Raw genomic sequence first — 9,209 nt, forward strand, 5'->3', positions numbered from 1 at the left:
GGGCTGCTTCCTGGTCGAGGACCGAGGCCGCGGGGACACTAAAAGCCCCGAAATCATCTCAAAATAACCTCAAGATAACCTCCCCTGTACTAAGAGCAGCTGGCTTGTGGTACAATGGCTGTAGAGACCCCTCTGGCCTCTGACCTTTGCTCTCACTTCTATACTTTCCTCCAGACTCGTCTTCCATTTGCCTGTTCCACACCTCTGGAAACTGACTTTACATCTCCCCGAACCCACATTTTAAATCATCTCACTTCATTTCATTTAATAATATCCGAATCGGGACCGCTTTCTACTCTCCACACTGTCAGTGTGAGTTAGCGCCCCAAGGCAAGGTTTAAAGCTTCGCCAACACTTGCATCACGTCTTGACATATTACAAATATCGAGGCTGAGCTGTTCAATTATGAAAGTTCCGCTGTACAGGAGTCCTCAGCCAAGTTATGTGTCATACCAGGGATCATGAGCCAGGTTATAGCTACTACCGTGTGTCGTGAGGCAGGCTGTGTGCTGCACCACGTGTGTCGTGAGGCAGGCTGTGTGCTGCACCACGTGTCGTGAGGCAGGCTGTGTGCTGCACCACGTGTGTCGTGAGGCAGGCTGTGTGCTGCACCACGTGTCGTGAGGCAGGCTGTGTGCTGCACCACGTGTCGTGAGGCAGGCTGTGTGCTGCACCACGTGTGTCGTGAGGCAGGCTGTGTGCTGCACCACGTGTCGTGAGGCAGGCTGTGTACTGTACCATAGTTGGCGGGCCAGGCTGTATGTTTGCTGTAAGTGAATTTCCTCCGGGCGTCTGGACATGCTACCACATAGTCTCCGGGCGTCTGGACATGTACTCCTAGTCCTCATTAACGACGTACCACCATGTGGTGTAGCAGCTCCCGTGGTGTAGTGGTAAGACACTCGCCTGGCGTTTCGCTAGCGCTTTGTCCTGGGTTCGTATCCTGGCCGGGGAAGATTTACTGGACGCAAATCCTTAACTGTAGCCTCTGTTTAACTCAACAGTAAAATGTGTACTTGGTTGTAACAACGATTCTTCGCGGCAGGGGATCGTATTCCAGGGACCATAGCATTAAGGACCTGCCCGAAACGCTACGCGTACTGGTGGCTGTACAAGAATGTAACAACTCTTCTGTATATATAAATAAAAAAATGTGGAGGCAGTCGGAGCCTCACCTGTGAACTGAGGCGTAATGATGCCTGTTTCAGTTCATTCACTTTCCACAGAGAAAAAGAGAAAGCTACTTATACGCTTCCAGGAAACGCGCGTAAATTGTACTGGTGATAATGATATAACTTGTGTCGGCTGATCACGCAGAGGTCCTCGTTACGCCACTAACAACTACCTCATAGTTCTTCCGTTATGGATATTCCTTACGTAAATCTAAGCTAAGAACTCGTTATTGGGCTCAGATTATAACTACCGTGTCAGATGCCAGTAATGAAGTGTATTGTGGATTCTTGCTTTGAGAATGATGGAGATGCAGTAGATAGTTCGATTATTATTCATGTGATTCAATTTTTCACTTCACTAACACCCACCCCCCATTGAGGGCCGGTGGCTGAGCAGACAGCACGCTGGACGCGTGATCCTGTGGTCCCGGGTTCAATTTCGGGCGCCGGCGAGAAACAATGGGTAGAGTTTCTTTCACCCTAATGCCCCCTGTTACCTAGCAGCAAATAGGTACCTGGGAGTTAGTCAGCTGTCACGGGCTGCTTCCTGGGTGTGTGTGTATGTGTGTGTGTGGTGTGGAAAAAAATAGTAGTTAGTAACAGTTGATTGACAGTTGAGAGGCGGGCCGAAAGAGTAGAGCTCAACCCCTGCAAGCACAACTAGGTGAATACATAATTCTCCATAGCGTCATTTGACCCCCAGAGGCAGTCTTGTAACGTTTGTGGAAGGATGGCACCTATAGGCACCTAGCTAGTCGTGTCTAGCCAGCTCTGGCAGAGGTCCTCATCAATCAGCACATACAATAAACCATGGCTCTTTACATCAGACATAAACCAAATACCAGCCAGTTAATTTGGGTACCGGCATACCAAATTTTTAAGTTGTTAAAGACTCTTTTTTTATATATCGACAGCGGCACACATTACCCACAAATTTTTCGCTCATTTTTTAATTATGTTTAACTAATAGTGTTAGATATAGTGTTAGATAAAGAGTGTAGATATTTTCACCCTAAGCTATGCACACTCTCAGTCAATGAGAGGAAATGCTACGATCTTCACTGCCCCGATTTCCACGTCAGAGGTACACAGCGCCATATAAGAGAAGAAGTCCAACATAATAGCCCTGAAAATTTTTTAGAGGCAGGTACAAACAGAGGGAGAAACAGACAGGCAGAAACGTGGCAGGAGTACGGATGGAGAGGGGGAAATGCCCAAGACTGGACTACAGTTCGTCATCAAGCCCACACATACTACACCCCCCAACTACACAGAGACTACCACACTCCCCAGTATCACTTCCAAAACTGGACAAACCATTGCCACAACAACACACCCTGGGTCAGGGTAGAGAGGAGGGAGAACTACCAAAACCTTCCAGAAGTGACACACAATATGGACAATCATTCATATTTGCAAACATTCAAGGTTTAAAGCCAAAGTCAAGAAATAAAGTTAAGTTCATAAATGGCCTTCTATTAGAGTCAAACTCAATATTTGGGGCATTCACGGAAACTCATACAAAAGATTACATGGATGGTGAAATCTGGATTCCAAATTATAATCTATATAGATGTGATAGAAAAACTAGGTCAAATGGAGGAGTAGGTCTGTATATTAAAGAAGACCTGGTATGCACAGAACTATTAAATTCAACTAATGAGGTGGTAGAGGTACTTGGAATGAAGGTAGAGAAACTAAACCTAATTATTATTCTAATATATAAACCGCCAGATACAACGATTGAGGAATTCACAGAACAGATGCACAAAATAGAGAACATACTTGACAACCTAGCAAACCCAGCTCCAGATATTATCTTTCTTGGAGATTTCAATTTACCGAGTCTAAGATGGAGAACGGCAAACACAAATATCATAGCAGGGAATGACCCGGGAAATAACCAACCACAGGTTAGAGAACTTTTGAGATTCTGTGACAAATTCTCGCTCAATCAACAGATTACAGAACCAACTAGGAACGAAAACACACTAGACTTGTTATTCACAAACAATGATGAACTAATCAGGGATATCACAATCTCAGATACTTCATACTCAGACCATAAGCTCATTGAAGTGCGAACTAGCATAAATAACGGTAGTAGGTCTAAGAGACCCAACAAGCGAGAAGGAATATTCAATCAATTCAATTTCAACAATAAGAGGATTGACTGGGAAAAAATAAATGTAGACCTTGCAACCATTCAATGGGAGACGGTCTTAAGCGACAAAACTCCCACACAGGGAATAGCTCAACTGACAGCTGAAGCTTACAAGGTCTGCTTGAAGCACGTACCTGTGAGGAGGGGCAGAAAGAGGACCACTCTAGAAAGAGAACGGAGACGACTGTACAGGAGAAGGAAAAAAATAACGGAAATGCTTCGGCAGACACAACTATCACAAGCAAGGAAAACAAGCCTAAGCAGGGAGATTGAGGAAATAGAACAAACGTTGAAGCGATCATATGAGTCTGAGGAAATGGAATTGGAACAGAAAGCTATACAAGAGATAAGGAAAAATCCGAAATATTTTTTCACATACGCAAAATCAAAATCCAAAACCTCGACCAGTATTGGACCGTTAATTACAAATGAAGGTACGTACACAGAGGACAACAAAGAGATTAGTGAAATTCTAAGAAGCCAGTATGAGGCTATGTTTAGCACACCAATAAACAACATGAAAGTTGATGACCCAGACAGCTTCTTTATGAATGACATTCAAGCTGCAGATAATATAACGGATATTACCACAAACTCGGAAGACTTTGAAAGAGAAATTGATAATATGCCTATGCACTCAGCTCCTGGGCCTGACTCATGGAATTCAATATTCATAAAGAAATGTAAAGTACCAGTAGCGAGAGCACTCAGCGTAATATGGAGAAAGAGCCTGGATACAGGGGAGATACCAGCAGCACTTAAATCTGCAGATATAGCTCCGTTGCACAAGGGGGGGAGTAAAGCCTTGGCAAAAAATTATAGGCCAGTTGCACTAACATCACACATAATAAAAGTGTTTGAAAGAGTGATTAGGAATCAAATTTCTAGTTTTATGGAAAACAATGAATTGCACAATCCAGGACAACATGGATTTAGAGCGGGAAGATCCTGTCTGTCACAGTTACTCAACCACTATGACAAAATCACAGAAGCCCTAGAAGAAAAGCAAAATGCAGATGTTGTATACACAGACTTTGCAAAGGCGTTCGACAAATGTGACCATGGGGTGATAGCTCACAAAATGAGGTCAATGGGAATAACTGGAAAAGTAGGACGCTGGATACTCAATTTCCTGTCGAACAGAACACAAAGAGTAACAGTCAATCAGATAAAATCGAGTCCAAGCGATGTTAAAAGCTCTGTACCTCAAGGTACAGTCCTTGCACCGCTACTGTTCCTTATTCTCATATCTGATATAGACAAAAATACACGCCACAGCTTCGTGTCGTCCTTTGCAGATGACACAAAAATCAGCATGAAAATTACCTCTGCTGAAGACATTGAAAAACTACAAGCAGATGTCAACAAAGTTTTTGATTGGGCAGCAGAAAATAACATGATGTTTAACAGTGATAAATTTCAGGTACTCAGGTACGGCAAAAATGAGGATCTGAAACATAATACAGGGTACAAAACACAATCGAATCTTCCCATAGTAGGAAAACAGCATGTCAAGGATTTGGGAATAATGATGTCCGACGATCTAACGTTTAGGGAGCATAACCAAGCAAATATCGCGTCAGCCAGAAAAATGATCGGATGGATTACGAGAACTTTCAAATCCAGGGATCCCATCACAATGGTTGTACTCTTCAAGTCACTTGTGCTGTCCCGTCTCGAGTACTGCTCAGTACTCACTTCCCCCTTCAGAGCAGGAGAGATTGCTGAAATAGAGGGAATACAGAGAACATATACGGCACGCATAGACGAGATAAAACACCTAAATTATTGGGATCGTCTCAAAGCTCTCCAAATGTACTCTCTAGAAAGGAGACGAGAGAGATACCAAATAATATACACCTGGAAAATACTGGAGGGTCAGGTCCCAAATCTACACAGTAAAATAACAACGTACTGGAGTGAACGATATGGAAGAAAATGCAAGATTGAACCTGTGAAGAGCATAGGTGTCATAGGCACAATCAGAGAGCACTGTATAAACATCAGGGGTCCGCGGTTGTTCAACGTCCTCCCAGCGAGCATAAGAAATATTGCCGGAACAACCGTGGACATCTTCAAGAGAAAACTGGACGGTTTTCTAAGAGAAGTTCCGGATCAGCCGGGCTGTGGTGGGTACGTGGCCCTGCGGGCCGCTCCAAGCAACAGCCTGGTGGACCAAACTCTCACAAGTCGAGCCTGGCCTCGGGCCGGGCTTGGGGAGTAGAAGAACTCCCAGAACCCCATCAACCAGGTAACCAGGTAATACACCAAGACTTGTTGATGGAGCAGCGGGAGATCCTTCACAGCCTCCACACTAAGACTTGAGGTTATAAGGGCGGGAGATCTTGCCCCTTCACACAATGTAGGAGTTGTAAATATAAAATTATTAAAAGAGTTATGGAGTAAGAAGGAATGGTTGAGGAAATGGTGATAATTCGGCTTATTAGTAGTGCATCCTCGGCTCATTGCTCCTCACGAGTTCTCGGATCTCTTGACGTTCAAGTTCTGCGTCGCGTTTGTTCCCGAAATTGTGGACGATGCGGGATCCTCGACGTCTTATATCAGTGCTTGACACTTATTGACCAGCAGTGGGGAATCTACCCCAGTCTCCCCAAACATCAGTTCACTATCAGACCATCGCTCCAAAAGATAATATTTGTATTAATTTCACTGATTCCCTTTTATCTTGGTGGTGGGGGGTACGGGCTTGGTCTGTGTCCTTTAGTTTAACTTCCTGTCTGACTGGTCTCATCCAGTGGTGGGAGTGCCAGTTACCTCAGTGCCAAGCCTCTGTCTGTTTCCTGCTTATTGCAAACAATTATTATATCTAAGTCAAATTGACAATGTTACATACAACGTTGGGGGGTTTTCCCCACTTCGGCTGGGCGGCCATTTATATTTTCTCGTTTCCTCGTCCCACTAAACATGTATCCGATGTATTACGTGCATTTATGGGGAGCCTGTATCCTCTCACTGACGATACATTCATTATGTGTCTTCCTGTATATATATACATTGTCGTCTGCGTGCTCTTCTTGCAAGATCTAGGATATTATAAGTTGTATATTAGCGAATATTGTGTTCCTTTACTTTATAAACATTTCCTGTGTTTGCCACAACTCGCTGTCTGATCTCGGTGTTAAGTACCTTGATGAAAGAGTAAGTGGAAGCCTCGCCACATGAGGGCACGATGCTACTCTTAGCGGGGCATCTTAAGTGATCTCTACACCAGCTGATGGGCTCTACAAAACAGCGGTAGGCTGGTTCTATCGTGTGTATGTGTGTAGAAAGTCGCCCTTGAAGCCTGAGTGTTTCTCCTGGAGCGGGCAAAAAGCGGGACATCCTGCCCCTCCACCAGTCAGCACAGGCGCTAACAACAGCGATCAACGCCTCTACTCCAGTCCCACCAAACTTTCATTGAGTGCTAATCTCGTTTTGCCAAACTCACACACACACTATCCAGAGTCAATAACGTTTTCTCATCAACGACAAAACTCATTTCAAACTAACGATTAAGTGTGAAACTTCCCTCCGTTGTCGATAGGCGCGCGCGAGAAAGAGAGAGGAGCGTCGACTTTCGGAGACGGTCTGAGGGTCGGGGAGGGCTGACCGTAGGAGGGGGTGAGGAGCGGCAGGCGAGGGGCGGCGCGGTGGTGTGGCCCTAGTTGGTGCCTGGCCACAGCAGGAGCAGCACCGGGATTTCTCCACCTCTCTTAGCGTTGGGCTGACTCACTCACTCACTCACTCCCGCTACTACTGACACACTTATACTCTCTCTGCCGACTACCAGTTGGGTCTCCCGGCCCTGTGTTGTGACGCAGCTACCTTGTTCACACTACGGCTTTTGACAGCAGTTAAACAGTATATATATATCGTCCATGGTAATTACTCAAGTGACAACCTAAAGCCGAAGGAAGTCGTGCAGCTTGCGAGGGGCGTGCATGCACGCTGGTAGTGTGTACTGGTGACGATATTCCGGGAATAGATATAATAGTACTAGTGAGCAGATACACGAGAAACACATTAGGGGAGGGAAGACGGGCAGTTCCGACTTGCTGACTGGAAGTGTACTAGTGACTGTCACAACAAGGTGTGTGAGTGGCGGTTGCTGGGAGGGGCGACGGAGCTGTCCTGCACGACACTTCCTCGCGTCGTCGGAGCCATATGATGTCAACAACTGCCTTGCCTTGAGTTGCACCTCGCTACAGATCAAGGTAAGTTTCCTACCACCTTCGTCATCTGTAGGTTGTCCAGTACAACCCGGTCAAGCCCACACCTAGCACACGCGGATCTCATCGTTATATGCAACCAAATCAGTTTTTTTTTGGTTAATGTGTGTGTGTGTGTGTGTGTATGTGTGTGTGTGTGTGTGTGTGTGTGTGTGTGTGTGTGTGTGTGTGTGTGTGTGTGTGTGTGTGTGTGTGTGTGTGTGTGTGTGTGTGTGTGTGTGTGTGTGTGTGTGTGTGTGTGTGTGCGTGTGCGTGTGCGTGTGTGCGTGTGCGTGTATCTGTAATGTGCGTGTAGGTAAATTTGACTAGCACATGGGCTAGCTTCTTCATTTTCTGCTATAGAATGTAACAATTACACTCAACTTTCATGAATATGTTTTGCTCAAGCTGTGGACTGAGTTGGCCGGTTAGCTTCCAGCTCGTTCTACTCATTCCCAACAGCAGTACTCTTCTAACGCCTTTATCTCTCTCTCATATGCGTTTCTAGTTTCCATTTGTGCTTTCTCGATAAATCTTTCCTCATTTAAGAACAGTCTGTTCTCGTGTACGTTCTCTGTGTCACTCAGTATCTTGTACTGCGTGCGTGTGTGTGTGCGTGTGTGTGTGTTAGAGAGCATGTGTGTGCTGAAGGTAATCCCTGCAGGCAATTTGGATCACTATCAGCGCATGGGCGGGGAGCGTTGAAGTCTCTGTGATTACGAGAGAGTGGACGAGAACTGGCCAGAGTCATGTGTTATTACAAGTGGGTCACACATCTTAGAAAACATAACAACTAGGGCCCTATTTCATTACTCCTCCGTCTCTGTCTGTCTGTCTGTCTGTCTGTCTGTCTGTCTGTCTGTCTGTCTGTCTGTCTGTCTGTCTGTCTGTCTGTCTGTCTGTCTGTCTGTCTGTTTGCTACAGCCTTCCCGAATTTTTGCTGCAGTTTCTTCATTGTAGTTCATCTTTAAATTGTTCAGTGTGTTTACTTTTCTTTTGGTCCGAGACAGAGAGAGAAATTAAGAGTCTGAGCATGACACCACAAATTTATACAGTGGTCTTTTATGAAACTGGGCTACAAATGTCACTGTGTGGAGTAATATAACAGCTACAAAACTCAGCTATTTTATTCAAGCACAAAGACAATAAAAATGTTACCTTAGTATAAAGCAGGATCATCTCACGGAAGAACACCATTGTAGCTTATAAAGAAGACGTTAAGTTATTGCGAAACGACTTATAGTGTAATTTTAAAGTTAAATGAACGTGAATAAGGAAACTGGTAAATTAAGAGTATTATATTGAGATTTTTTTAAATATATAAAATTTATAATCAGTTATATTGGGAGATTTTGCCTTTTTTTTTAATATCTTGATCTATCATTTGCAAAAATAATGATTTATTAAGGTGGAAATAAGTCAGTTCGTGCTTCTAAATTTGCTTCTTTAGAAGTTCGTTATATTAATACAAACATGACAGTTGTTAATTTATAAGATAAGAAAGCTTTCTGAATAAAAGATGTTAGAAACTGAGGAGTTCTCTCTCTAGGGTCATCCATGGGTGTGCTGGCTGGACAGACAGGTGTTGTGAGGGTTTTGTTGCCTGAAAGCCTTTGTGGTCCATTAGTCATGAAAGATATAACCAATTCTTGGAAATCTACAAAA

General features: G+C 44.4%; 1 protein-coding gene across 1 annotated transcript in view; it reads left to right on the plus strand.

Annotated features, from left to right (window-relative positions):
* The first annotated feature begins 6,947 nt into the window (after positions 1 to 6,947).
* LOC123763277 (mucin-2) overlaps positions 6,948 to 9,209 on the plus strand; it is a 67,777-nt gene continuing 65,515 nt past the window's right edge. Inside the window, exon 1 of the mRNA XM_069301716.1 lies at positions 6,948 to 7,550. The gene's annotated coding sequence lies outside the window, so the exon portion shown is untranslated. The remainder of the gene's footprint in view (positions 7,551 to 9,209) is intronic.

This window comes from Procambarus clarkii, chromosome 5 (assembly GCF_040958095.1).
Source record: "Procambarus clarkii isolate CNS0578487 chromosome 5, FALCON_Pclarkii_2.0, whole genome shotgun sequence".
Classification (NCBI taxonomy): domain Eukaryota; kingdom Metazoa; phylum Arthropoda; class Malacostraca; order Decapoda; family Cambaridae; genus Procambarus; species Procambarus clarkii.